General features: G+C 40.0%; 1 protein-coding gene across 3 annotated transcripts in view; it reads right to left on the reverse strand.

The window, feature by feature from the left end:
* The window catches only part of rgn (regeneration), a 50,816-nt gene that overhangs the window by 34,583 nt on the left and 1,084 nt on the right, over positions 1-15,149 (reverse strand). The gene's annotated exons all lie outside the window — the stretch shown is intronic.

Below are 15,149 nucleotides of genomic sequence, written 5' to 3' on the forward strand. Positions count from 1 at the left end.
CGTGAGTGGGTACTTGGACGTCATGCTTTTTATTTTAATGCTTGCGCATTAACAGCCAAAAGTTTTTTTTTTCCGGCTTTATTATTGCTCATTTGCACAGCCGCGTCCTGAGCACCAAAGGCAACAGCAGCAGCAGCAGCAACAACAACAACAACAACCACAGCAGCAACATCATCCAACGGCTTTCAGTTCAACATATTATATATTTATTATTTATGCTCTATAGGAAAAAGGAGAAGCGGAAAGCAGGCAAAAGGAAGCGCACAAAAACAATGCACAATACAAAAAAAAAAAAAGGTCAAGAAACGCGGCAAATAAGCTTTTAAGCCAACTACTATTGGCAGGTGTTGAAGGCGAGTAAAATACGGACAAAATTTAATTACATTTAACTCGCAGCAATTCGCAATAATTAATAATAAATCATGCTTAATCAAAAACTTTATATCAACTAGCGAAGAGTGGCGGAAAAGTCAAGGAAAAACCGTTTGTTTTCCACCATTTGTCAACTGTCTCGCTGCAGTCTGTGGCCTGAGCTGTTTATCTTTGCTAAAAGTTTTCTTTTTCTGTTTTTTGTCTCATGAAAATTCAATAGGTTGCTTTTCCTTACAGCCAAATGAATTTGGTTCCTAATGAATTCGCTTCCTGTGCGGCTTCCTTTTCAAAATGTGTAAATGGGGTATTATGGCTTAATGCGAAATTATGTAACAGGCAGAAGGAAGTATCTGGGTAGCCAAGGAGAAGAGATTTTCCAGACGAGGATATTGATAATGAGGACTTTAAAGATAATTATGATAATGCTGAAGTTGACTATAACACGATGATAAGATCATGTAGATGTGAAGATAAGTTGCAGAGATTATGATTAAAATGAATTGGTAATTTGACGAGCTAATGATCATAATGCTGTTGATAATGATGCTGATAACAGCACATTAGGTAGATTACATTAGATTAGAGCACAGTCCATTCGACTGGCAGCTCAGGCAGTTAAAATTTTATGAAATATCGTCGCCGCTGCCAAAACAAACAAAGCTACAACGAGAAGCTATTAAAATTGCTTAAGAAGTGTCGCACTTTTAGCAGTGAGTGTGAGGAAATCAATGAGCTTAAGCTGAGCCTGGCGCTCAGCCTCAGCCTTGGCCTCGGCCTGCATCGGGCTATATGGGATAGAAATCAGTTCATAACTGGTTGCGCACGCAGCACTTCCGTCCGCTGGCCGTCCATTTCCGTTTCCTGGCCAAGACTGCCTATTGAGTGACCCAGCCGGACTCTGGGCAAATATTGAAACAACTGATTAGTTTGAGTGAGCTGCAATTGTTGTCTGTGGCCTGTGGCCGCCGCATGGCCCAGCTGCATGCGAATCGAACTCCCAGCGCAGCTTGAGTTGCATTTGTCGTTATTGCACTCGGACATGTTCCATGTGCAGTGGCAAATTGAAATATTCATGGCATTTAATTGATTTAATAGGCCTGGCCAAAAGTCTAATGTATTTCAATTCCATGCTAAATTCGAAATTCATACGATTACAGCTGGTGTTTATATGTGAGTGTGTGAGTGGGTGTGTAGGAGAGTGTATGCGTGGGTTTATCGTAAGTAGCTTGTTCAGAAATATGCCATAATTTATCGGGAGCAAGTGGTTTGAGGGATGCTTGAAAAGTACTAGAAAAAAACTTTTAAATGACGAAAATATCATATATTGCAGTATATATAATATATTATCTATATGTTATAGTGTATATGCTGAAAAATCAGTTTGGCATATATTTCTTAGCCATTTTTGGGCAGCTGTCCAACTGGATCTCTTCTGTTTCCTTTTAAATTTAAATATAGCCAAAATACAAATTGATTGAGAACACGTCGAACCACCCTCGGCATGCGGCACGTTTGACAGAATTTCATTTCAATTTTCAATTTGCATTTCCATTACAATTTGTATTCTACTTATTATAATTATATTGTCAATGCAAATCAGCTTCGATTTCTAATGCGGCTGCCACTTTTGCTGCTGCAGTGTCTTTGACACGTCTCAGTCATGCCATTTGGGCATACGCACACACACACACACACACGCAAACGCACCCACACACACATGGGATACTAAATAAATGTCAGCAAAACTTAAATGGCATTCGAGTCGCAGACGTTTTCCTAATGGAATCACAATTTCCACCAAGCCAACAAAGTTAAGCCAACATTTCTGTTCTTTTATTTATGTTCATTGTTGTTGCTGCCGTTGTTGTTGTCGTTGTTGTTGTTGTTGCTCAAGTTAACTGCAAAAGTTGAGTGAAAATAAAGCGACCTCCGCTCTAGCCAGTGGGCGTGGCAACAAAAGCACAGAAAGTTGCCCAAATTGAACTTAATCAAATTGGAGAAAAGTCGACGGCGTTTGAGCATTTTGCACGCTTCGTTTTGTTTTGGTTTTTTACATTCCATTTTATTTTATTTTATTTTGGTTGCGTTGCCATGTTGGGCAGACATTTTGGCTCTAATGGCCAGGAGCTAACAGGCAGGCAGGCAGGCAAAAGAGTGACAGAGAGAGGGGGAGAGAGAGAGAGAGGAAGTATTGTGATAAGTTGGGCTGGCAGCCGGGCAAGTGAGCGTGAAATTTGAAATGAAGAATTGTTGTCTGTATTTGTTGTCTTATTAAGTTATGTGTATACCCTGTGGAGCACTAAACAAGGGGTATATTGTGCAGTTAAATACTAAATAACTATTCATTGAAATCTGACTGAGCTGAAGTCATGCAAGAATCTACACTTGATTTGGCTTAAACTCTTTATTTAACACTCTAGTTTCTTAGGCTCTGACATAATCCCTTAAGCTGCTGCTGCGGCTGCTCCTGCTGCTGCTCCTCCTCCTCCTGCCGCAGTAGACAAAGCACTTTGTTAACAACATTTGAATGCAATTTACTGCCGAGAATTTGTATATGCTGACCTACAAATTATGCAGTGCGAAAAGAGCTGCAGAGCTGCCCTTTGGTCCATTTTTACAAGCTAATTGAGTTGTTTGCCGTTGCAGTAGCCGTTGCAGTAACAGCAGCAACGACAACAACAACAACAACAACAGCAAGTCTTGGCAGTAGCCGCACTGAAAGTCAATTAAGTGGCTAAAGGCAAAGGCTGCAGGCAAGATCTAGCAGCAATTTGAATAAGCGCATTTCACGTGACCCAATTAAGCACAGCAGGTGGTGCAAGGTGGTGCAAGGTGGCGCAGCTGCAGTTGCAGGCGTGGCAGCAACAAAAGCCGCATTAAACACTTTAATTACAAAGTGCCGCTGCCGCTGCTGCTGCTGCTGCTGCAGTGTATTAGGAATTGTCTTTTCCGCTTCCGCTGGCCTAACAAGCGTATCCTTGCGCTCGTTTGTTTTCTGTTCTGCTTTGGCGCACATCCTGTTGCACGTGCTTAGCCCTGCGGCAAGTGGCTCTAAGCACCTGCCAGACGACAACCTGTTTGGGCTCTTACAACGCTTATACGCACACACACACAAAACTATTTATTCAAACATATTTTCTTTCTTTTTTGTTTTTTCTTTTGTTTTTGTAGTAGTAGTTGTTGTTGTTGTTGTTGTTGTTGTTGTTGTTGTTGAGTTTGCTGAGTGCGTTGGCGGCTCGCTCAGTTCGTGTTTTGTTGACCCCAGCACACAGCGCTGACCAGCTATAGCACTTACGCTAACTAGGTCAGCCACTCACACACACACGCACACACACACACCTAGTTTGATGGTATATGAATATGTTATGCGTATGCATGATGATATCTGCGCCATCCATTAGCAATTGTCTAGATCATCTTTAAAGACTATAAATACTTAACATAGCGCAGGCTATGAGAGCCTCAGCTAAACAGTTCGATATAAATATTCTCTAAATGCTGTTTACATAAATCCAATAAGTTTTGGCTAGATCTATTTTTCATAATATCTCATAAACAAGTCGCTAAGCTATTGGCTATTTATTTGCCAAGTGCCTGCTTCATTTCAAAACGTGGCTATTCGGCTGCATAAATTGTTTTCACAGCTTGTTTAATGCACACGCAAACATATACAGATGTGTGCTCTGTATGTGTGTGTGTGTGTGTGCGTGTGTGTACAGCATCAAATTATCCGTGCGACATGTGGCTTGTGTCTGGAGCTAAACATGCGCGCCGCATCGATGCGCCTAATTGGCTCTGACCAATGCTGAACGAGCTGAGCCTCGTTTCAACTGCAACTGCAACAACAGCAGCAGCAACAGCAGCAGCAGCAGCAGCAACAGCGACAGCAACAGCGACAGCAACTGCTGCATTTAGTTTATTAATATGCGTGGGTCGCAGCCGCACGACAAATAAACGCAACAACTTCATTAGCGATAGGCCAGCGGCGTTCCCGTTTGCCGGCTGATTGACTGATTATGGTCAAGTGTTTGATTTGGCCAGTGCTACGCCTGCCGCGGCTCCTGCCCCTCCCACCCCTTCCGCCCCACTCGCAGACATTTATTGCATTTTGTTGCTGTTGTTTATTAATTATCGAGCACACTCTAAATTTAATTTATTATGCACACGCCGTCGCCGAGGCTGGCAAAATTAAATGCGGTTGTTTTTTTTTTTTTTTCGTTTTCGATTTTTGGGTTTTTCGTTTTTCATTTGGCTTTTTGGCTGCGTTTTTGGATGTTTTTATTTTATTGAAGCTCCACGCTAGTATTTTGGTTTTGCTTAATTGCGCGTGTTGCACGCGGCGTATGCGTTATATATACATGTGCAATATACATATGTATAGTATATGCATATGCTATGCATTACACATACGCACAGTTGTGCCAAAGCGCTCGCTCGAAAATCAACAAGCAAATATTTTGCCAGCCCAGGCATTGCACACATTTTGTGTTTGTATCAAATGTTGGAATTTTCTTCAACATATCTACAGATGTATGTATGTATGTATGTATATACATATATGTATATATATGTATATGTATGTTGTTTTTGTTTTTTTCATCATTTTCGGCGAGCCCGACAAAAATGTTGGCTATTTTTCTTGTTGCTTCTGGCTGCTTGTTTTAGTTGTAAATGTTGTAGTTGTTGTTACTGTTGTAGTTCTAGGGAAAATTTGTGCCATTTGTCTGTAGGTTTGTTGAGGGAATTGTTTTTTATGCGCACAAATAAATTGAGTTGCATTTCGCTTAGTTACCCAGCAGATAGACAGAGACACGGTCATGTAGGCTCACCTATAAGGAGACGAGAGCAAAGGGTGAGACAGCTTGAATTGATTAGGTCAGTTATTCAGCTAAATTATGTCTTAGCATTTATGTATGTATGCATGTATAGAGTGTATGTATGTGTTTATGCCCGGTCATATGCTGTTAATTAGCCACATTTTTTGCTGCCCAAAAGAGAGTTATATTTAGCTGAGCCCATTGACAGCTGAGTAATTGGCTGCGTTTCGTTTCAATTAGGTTTTGTGCTCAGCCAAAGTTGCTAGGGTTCAATGTCTTCAACTTGAATAAATGTGCATTAATTTCTTGTACTTTTTCTGTTTGTACTTTATTTTGTTGTTGTTTATTGTTGTTGCTGTTTGTTGGCTGTCACTTTGCCAAACAAATTCAAATTAGGCGCTGCCACTCTTAAGTTTCTATTTCGTTCCGTTCTATATATGTATGTATGTTTGTTTGTATGTATGCCACTCCAAGTTCCCACAGCAACAGACAACAAATGACTTTGGCGGCACAAAACAATGCGCAAATCTGTGACAAGTCGCAAAATGTCGCGGATTACCCCATGGCTGGGGTGTGGATCTGAGCAGAGGGTGGAGTGCAGTGGCAGCAGGCAGCAGGCAGGTCCTAGACAAAGGCTAGATTACTGTCACAGCTGCACAAAGAAAATAAGTGAAACTAACAAAAATAAACGCGCAACAAAGGCACAAAAAACAAAGGAAGAAAAACTAAGGGCTGAAAAAGCAGAAGATGCACTCAAAAGAGATGAGGAAAAAATAAAAATAAAAATACCCTGTAAATCAAGTGGCAGCAGAAAGCTCTATTTAACTATTTAAACAGAGTCTGCATTTGAATATCCTATTAAAATCCCATGTGCCCTTACTTCCAATCCAATATACCCGCTCTCTGCTGCCCTTACAGGGTACACAATGAAAGAAAGTGAATTTCCCTCAGCGCATATTTCAGGTTTTTACTTTCTGTATTTATTTTTTTTAGCTGCTTGCAGCTCGCAGCTCATCCTGCAGCCTTTGCGACTTTCCCTCTCCCTAATTTCACTGCGTGGGCGTGGTCTGCGCGAAAAATTGCATTAAAAATGCAAATTTAACTGCTGCAAGCATTTCATTTGGCCTCACGCTGAACTCTACTCGGCTCTCAGCTAATTTGCAATCTATTTCAACTCAATTAACTTGCAAATTTAGCACATCAGAGAACACATTTCGAGAATGTTAATTCAATAATCGATTCAAATAAATTTGACAGCAAATTAGGTAAAAATGTCTGTCAAAATGGCCAACATGTTAATTGCAAAACCGCACAAAAATATTTCCGAATGGAATTTTCAATTCGATATTGGTTTCGAGGCTGGCATGGCACGCAGCTTTTCCATTGTCTGTTGCGGTGAGCAGAGCCACCGAAGTGTGATGCGGTGTGGGAGTGAGGAGGAGGAAGATAGGAAGGCAGGACAGGAGAGATTGCGGGACGAAGCTTAAAGCAAAACAAGAATTGTCTGTAATAAGTAAGAGCTGGCGATTGGCTATAACCGACTGCAAGATGGCTTTATCTAAATTTAATAAAACTGATTCATTGCTATATAATATCATCATATAAATGAGGAAGATATTACATATTAATTATATATATTCACTTTATAAAAACAGCTAACAAAATAAATTTAATCAATATTTCCAATTTTAACTTGAATATGTCCTACAGCCAACAACAGGCCAAGCTGCAAAGCTAATATACTCTTGTCCTTCTCTCGACACGCATCAAAAAAATAATTTCCCTAATGCTGGCCGAAAAGATTTACGGCATGAAAGAACGGCGCCAATATGTGCCGGAAATGTGTTGCGTATATTGTGGTATTTTCCAATGCAAATTTCAAGCATATTAAATGCACATTAATTTTGTACGCCAGCGCCAATGTCCTCGCTTCTCTGTTGTCATATTTTTAGCATAAAGTTGACAGATTTTTCTATTCAATTTATTGATTTTTTTATGGAAACTTTCGATGCCATTGAGCCGGAGTTTTTAATTGAAAATTTACGCTCTGCTGTTGTGGTTTGTGTCTCGGCTGTGGTTGGCACCTCAGCTATTTCCATTTAGAAGCTACTTAAATATTCACCCGGGGGCTTGTCGTGTTCAACAAATTCACACACTTAAGCGCATAATTAAAATTATTATTCACACAACGGCACACCCTCCAAAAAATAAAAATAAAAAAATAAATAAATATTTATATAAAAAAAATAAATAAATAAAAACAAAATACCCAATATAAATTGTTAAAATTTCGAACTTGGGCCATAAAATATGCTTAACGGTCGCAGCTAAGCTACCAAAACATGATGACATTATAATTGCGAGCACACACATACACACACACTCACAGAGCCACAATACAAGTGAAAAGTTTTCACAAAATCAATTTGGCAATTGCAAATGCTTTTGAGCCATAAAAATCATGCTTTGGGTGTGTTACAGAGCGACAGAGCGAAAGGACGGTTGACATGCTCAAAATCAAATTAGGTTGTGCCCAAAACTTAAATCAAATATTCAATGCGTGAAAGAAACGGCTATAAATGCGATACCCGTAAACAGTCTTACGGCATCAACAGTTAAGCCAAAGAAACCCATACAAAAACACCTTCAACTTTATGCGCCTGGCATGCGAAATTCAAGATCAGGTCGAAAACAACCAGAACCGAATCAAAATCAAACCCAAATAACAAACATAACTAAGGCAAGCGACAAGTTTCTTTCATCTTCTTCTTCTCCATCTTCTCCTCTTTTGGTGACCAGAACCAGAAAGCAAAGCAAAATTGCGTCGATGAACTGTCTGGGCAACGTGATAAGCGATCACGCATGAAAATTGAAGCCAAATAAAATGCGAAATACAATAAATGAAATTTAGAGCGAAGCACGTCGAAACCTGTATAAAGTCAACTGTCATTAACAATAAATCAGAACTAAACTAATATCTAGGCAAACGCAATCAAAAATTTACAACTTGCTTAGGCGCGAATGCAAATCAAAGAAATCTTTGACAATCTTGTATTTATTTTTTATTTTTATATAACAAAAGTTAAGTGCGCAATAAATTAAAAACAGATTTAATTAAGTTAAACATAAACTTTAGAATTCAAATTCTCAGCTAGTTTTTGGTGCAGGTTTAATTGAATAAAGGCCTCATTTAAAATGTTTATATTTTGCTTTCTGCTTTTGATTTGGCATCTTCAGCTGTTCCAAATAGCATAATATAGTCATCATACTCCCTCTCTCTTTCTCTCGCTCTCCCTCTCTCTCGTTGCTTTGTGTTTTCTCTGGGGAAGTGTCGCTTGACAGGTTTTTGCAGCTAACCAATTTATAAAGCACTCGCCCCAACCTCAACATATTCTTTTTATTTGCTCAACCAAATCTTAAATGTGCTATAGTTTATATATATTTTTTTGTTTTTGTTTTTGGGCAGAGCAAGCTGGTAAGAGAATATGCAAAACGCTTTTTATGGCTTACGAGGCGTCAAAGTATTTTTTTTGTTAATTAATCCCTAGAAGTGGCCATAAAACCATCCACAAAAAAGTTCAACAGAAATTAATCAAAGACAGAAAGACTGAAAGACCGAAAGAAGAGAGCGCTGAGTTTCACTGCTCTTCGACTGTCAGCGTGGGGCCACTTGATGAGTTTGGTTCATTGAATTAATGATGTAATACTCTACATTGCCCAAAGAGCGAGCTCAGCTAGGCCTAGCCAGGGGCGTCCCCTCGAGGTGGGGAGGGCGGGGTGAGCAGAGGCATTATAAATTCTATGGCCCGACAGGGCTTGGACTTTAAAAAATGCTATAAATATGCAAAATGATGAGCAATCTAATGATGACAATAATAATGATGGTGATAATGATGTTGTTGACGAAGGCGGCTTCTGTTACAGCTGCCGTATTTTGTGAATTGACTAACTTGGTCAACAAGTTGACTCCATTTTCTGCCTGAGCTACTTCTGAAAGAATATTTCTTTTCTTTCTTTTTTTTTTCTTACTTGTTATCAGAGCTCTTATCTTATCAGTCGACGCTCTTTTCGCTTATCTCATGGAACATCAACAGCAAGAGCAATTAGACCACAATACTCACAACTGAGCAACAATGACCCAGAAAGATTTTGCGACTGTTCAAGTGTAATACTTAATTAAGACCTGGCCACAAAGCTAAATTAAGTAATAAACAGATAAATGACTAGGAAAACTTTGCGGAAAATTAATCAACATAAATGATCCTTAGATCGAAGCCAATTACCTCTTGTATTTCAGCTCTCAAAAACACAACAAACTAATTATTTTTCTTCAGTGTAATGCTCAATTTGCTTGCCTCAACAATTCCGAAGGCGCAGAACCCGCATATCATGCACAGCTTACTGATTTATTATTACAACAGATACCTTTGCTTTGAGCTTGAACTTTGAGCGTCAATAAAAAATATTCAAAATAATAAAAAAAAAAAATTAAAAAAAAAAATGACACTTCAGTTTAATGAACTTGCAAAATGCGACAGTATTTTCGGCTAGACATCAGACGACAACAACAACAACAAAATAGCACAAAAAAAAAAGAGAGAAAGGCCTAAAAAGGGCACGGCTCGTCAAAGAACTTCAATATGGCCAGAGTCTGGGCCTAGAATTCAGAGCAGAAATAAACTATAAAAGAACCGCAAAAAAAAAAACGAAGAAAAACAACAATTCTGCTTGGTTTCTAATGAAAGAGTCGCCGCGCCACGTTGCCTAATTAGAAAAGTTCCCTACGCAAATCGCCTGCGGCGCATTGAATAATTTGATGTTGTTTAGGTTTTTGGTTTTTGGCTCTTCTCAATTGCAGTTGCAGCAGTTGCTAGAGTCCTTCAGAGCTCAATTAACAGCCAACTTTGGCAGCACAAAAGAATCTCAGCCAAGTTCAAGTTTGCAGCCCGTCAACATGGCGTATGCGCAATGTGCCTAGACAGAGAGAGAGAGAGGGAGAGAGAGAGAGAGAGAGAGAGCGGAGAGCAGAGCTGGGGCAAAAGTTGATCGACTTTCAAATGCTGTGCAATGAAAACTAAAAACTGTTCTTAATTACATATTAATTATGCATACTTCGGCATGTTCCGCACACAACAAACAAAGCCAATCAAACTTTTTTTCCGTTATATATACATATATATGTATATACATAGTGTATGTTGTGTAAACACTTGGTCGAGTGGCTTGGGCCTTTTCAGTGCCCGTGGCTGGCAATGCCTGCGCCTTAGATTTATTTGGCGCGTGGGCCCCTGCCAGTGGCATAAGAGTTCAAGGACACGCCGCCCAGTCCGGTCAAATATTCAGGAAATGCTGTAGCTGTAGCTGTAGCTGTAGCTGTGGCTGTGGGTGTGGCTCGGCCCCTTCAAGCTAATCAAATGGCATCAAATGGCAGGCGTATCGATTAGATTCTCGGCTATTTATAAAGCGCATCGCATCGCTCTCTTTATTATAGTATTTGTTGACGTCTCGCCTGGCGTCGCTCAATCAATCGCCACATAAATAGATCGCCCGATCGCCGTCTATACATATATGTATATATATAAATAAATATGAATGTCCGCCTTAATGTCAACAATTTGCAATGCATCAAGCGCCAGCAGCAAAGGGAAGCTCGCCTCATTCAGCTGCGTTGTAAATGGCGCACAATTTGTTTCAAATTAATTTTTATGGCATTATTTACACTGATTTATGGCCATAATCTGTTAATTACGTGTTAATTACGAGCAGAGCATGAAATGTGAGCCGATAATTGCAGTAGAGATTGAAATCTGAATTTGGTAATACTATGAACATATCCCACTATTTTTCCCAGTATTTTTGTTCTACTTGCAAATTCATTTCAGCTAGTTGTGCTTTTAATTAAAAAATCTTTTCAATTTAATATTTAAACATGTTGTTTCTGAACAAATGGAATTGAATTGAAGAATTTTCGCGTTTTTGTTTATGCAAATTAATTTTTTTGCCACAGTTGGGCACTAGAGCGAAATAGTTTATCTATTTATACAATTTTGTTTATTGACCCAAACTGAAGAAATCAAAGAATTTAACTGGCGCAATTCAAGTGGAAGCATAAAATGCAGAGAGAGAAAGAAAATAGAAAACAAAGAATTTCAAGATGTTTAAGCGATTAGCTCATAGCCACATATGTATGTTTCGATTTCGGGCACGTTTGTACGACTAGAGGTTTACTTATCTAATCGTCGCTTACGTTATCTTTATCTAAACACTTGCGCAATGCGCGCAAATAGATGAGCAAGCACAGGTGGAATCCAGGTGCCGGACGCCGTGTGGAGATGAGCTAAATGTCATGCAATTAGCAGCAATTGCAAATTAATAATCGTGTCTCGTGCGGCACTGTCAAGGACAACAAGGACTCACGCACACACAGACACACACACACACGCACACGCATACGCACGCATACACATACAGAATTAGTCAACACCCACGCAACGTTGACAAACGCGCGTCCCACTTAATAGAAAATGTGCCACAGCAGAGTACTTAATCGAGGTTGGGGTTTGCGGGGGGGCCGGGTGTGTGACTGGGTTTTGGATAGCAGGCTTCAGCCGAGATGGTTGCGTGGGCACCATAAAAAGGAAAAAAGAAAAAAAAAAACCATAACAATTTGCAAGCGTATGAAAAATGTATGTGAGGCAAACTTTAAATTCATTACACACACGCAAAGTTAGCAGAGAGCGAGATGGCACAGCTAATGCTGGCGGGCGTGTGAGCGAGAGGGCGGCGTGCTGGTGACAACCTCAAATGGGCAGGGCCAGGACACGAGCGTGTGCCCAAGCAAGTTAGCCAACAGTTTGCTTAAACTGCGGTCACTAAACACGCGCGGCGCCCGGTCGAACTGCGTGTAATGAGACGAGCTGTGTTTTTTTCAGGATAAAGATATAAGAGCATATATATTAGACTTATATATGTATATACATTATATAGGACTTTAATCATGCATAATTCATAAGCGAAATGTTAAGCTGCCCTGAAGTTTCTAAATGAAAATCTCATGATCTCGTCACCCGCTTCCTGCTGGGATATTTTTGTGTTTCATTCTCTCTTCTTCTTTTTCTGTTTTTTTTTTTGTAATTTATCTAACTGTTTGTAAGTTGACCTGGCCACAGCCGTGCACAGTCACAATTTCAATACACACACTCGCAGCTCCCGCCGAGGACAGCTCTGCAGCCTGGCCCATCTCGAATGAAACGAACATTTCGTGCCTAGCTTCTATTTACGCTTTTATCTTTGCGCTCCACTCGACTCCGCCCCTTGCGGCCTTTGAGCCTACGTTTTTTATTTTTTTCTCTCTCCCTTTTTTTTGTACAATTTGTATTTGGGAATTTTCTTCTATTTACTGGCGCTGGCTCGGCTTCTGGGGCCATTATTAAGTGTGTATGTGTGTGCGTGTGTGTGTGCTTCGCGTTAACCTTGGCCCAAAAGCATTTAAAGCGTGCCAAGTGCCCGAAAGACGAGCAGCGAAGCCAAACTGGACACGGCGGCACACATTACGGCCTGGCCCACATTTGAAATGCGCCAACTGGCAACTAAAGTGCCCCAGCTCCAAATGAAGCTGCCAGCGCATCCAAATCCGAGCTGCTTCGAGCCTTCATCGCCAGCTTCCAAGTACTTCTTCATTGATGCATGTGTCTGTGTGTGTGTGTGTGTGTGAATTGCTGGGCTTCGTTTCGCATAACGCTGCTCGCTGCTCGCCATTTCCTGTTGCTCGACGAGACTGTTGCATTTTTTATGCCATTTCTTATTTCATTTTTATTTTTATGCTCTTTGCGAATTGTTGTTAGTGTTGTGCCCTCCACTGTACCCTACCAGCCTCTGGCTCTGGCTCTGCCCTTGCCTCTCTCTCTCTCTCTCTCTCTCTCTGCTCCTTTGTACTCCCATTTGCACACAAGTTTATCATATTGTCTTCTGCCACTTTTTGTTTTGGTTTATGCCTAGCATTGTTTGTTTGCTTTTATTTTTTGATACTCTACACTTTGCCCGCTTATACATTTAAAAAGCTGTGCAAAAGAAACATAAGCAGCTTATGCTGTTAGGCTAACTGCAGTTAAAAACAGTGTCTTACTCCCGGATAACAGAAATGCCAATCGAACTTGGAATCCTTATGGAGTATCTATGTCGCTATAGTTGGCTCTGCAAGTGTATTTCAAATTCGCTTTTTATATATATATATATTTGCAACTTCTTCTTTTGTTCTCTGTTCTTTTTGTGCATCTGGCATTCTTTTGATTGTCCCAAGCTGAGCCAAAATGTTTTTCGGCATTCGCATGCCTCCAACATTTGTGCAGGGCTTTATTTTCCTGTTTGCCGGCAACATTGCCAAAGCAATAACCAAAAAAAAAAAAAAAAAAAAAGAAGTATATACATATATAAGAGTATATGAAAAAAGAAAACATACTCGAATGTATTTTTAGTGTGCTGCTAAATATCTAAATATATGCGCGTTGCGAGCGAGCACCTGAACGCGCGTAGCCTGGCAAGAAATGTGCCGTCGTCTACTTTTTTATTTATGAACCACCGAAAGCAACGACGTGTTCGCCATTTGGCTACGGACTGAGCGACGGACCGACGGACCGACGGACCAACCAACCGACCGTCTCTATCATTGCCTACATGTAAGGGAGGAGGGCAGCAGGAGGAGTTGCCACTGCTGAAGGTCATTTCGAGTTTTTGGGGAGCTGTTGCCTTCCAGCGGCGACACTCAAATCGATTTGGTTGTTGTTGTTGTTGTTGTTGTTGTTGCTTTTCTTTTTTGGCTACCTGGAAGCGGCGTAAGCTTTGGACACACTCTGTCGACTTATGAATATGGAATGCATATGCCCTGGCTACACGACCAGCAACAACAACAACAACAACAAGAACAGCAACAACAGCAGCGCTAAATGTGCTTTTGATTGACAAAATTGTGGCAAGGACAACGCGACGCATTGTAGCCGGCGACGTTAATTGATGAGCCAAGGATTTGGACATAAAGAGCGTGAAATCCACATTGAAGCTTCAATTCAATTCGGCTGTGCTGTGCCATCTTTGTCCATAGCTGACAGCTCATTAATAAACGGATTTTAACCTATATATACATGTATATAAATATATATCTACAGCCATGAGCTGGAAAATTGTGTCTGGAGTCAGCTACTACCACTGCTACAACAATACTATCCGGAACCTTTGTTGACGTCACTAATCTAGTACATAAATCTACTGTTTTATTAACTCCACTTCAAGGCGATGTGTCCCCCCGGCCCACAAAGTAAATCTGACTTTGTGGGCCGGGGGGACACATCTTGTAGTTAAGTGTGTGGTGAATGGGGGAAGGGGGACTCTGCTCTGCTCTGCTCTGCTGGTCGGTTCAAACAAAAGGGACAGCCCATTTCGCACTTATAATTAGAGTGTGTTTGCTAGCTGCTTTCGGTCCAAGAAAATGACATGCATAGATAGGCAAGTTGGTGAAATTTTCGAAGCTGCTGAGCTACTATTTCTATGTAAATTAGAGTACAAATAATAATAGTCCTAAGTATAGCTACAATAAATGAATAAATAAAGTCTGCCAGGCCAATATGCTGTCTTTAAGGTTCGTCATTTGATTTTTATAGTAGCTTACTTTCATTTTGTTAGATTTTATTTATTTATTTTATTTTTTTTCTTTGAATATTTGATTCCCATGGAAATGCAAGTATTGAATTACAATTTGCCTAAACATTTGGCTTTATTTTTTTTTTTTTTTTAAATCTTTTCAACTTCAATATTCAATCCTATTTTTTTTTTCCTTTCAAGATCTCTTTATTTTCTTTTGATTATTATATTTATAAATAATATTCCCAAAATTGTATTTTAACATATATGTATGACTATTGGGGAATTTAAAAACGTATTATTTTTTTTTAGCTGTTCCCCTGAGGC

The sequence above is a fragment of the Drosophila arizonae genome, chromosome 4, assembly GCF_054131065.1.
Source record: "Drosophila arizonae isolate 15081-1271.41 chromosome 4, UAZ_ARI_1.0, whole genome shotgun sequence".
Taxonomy (NCBI): domain Eukaryota; kingdom Metazoa; phylum Arthropoda; class Insecta; order Diptera; family Drosophilidae; genus Drosophila; species Drosophila arizonae.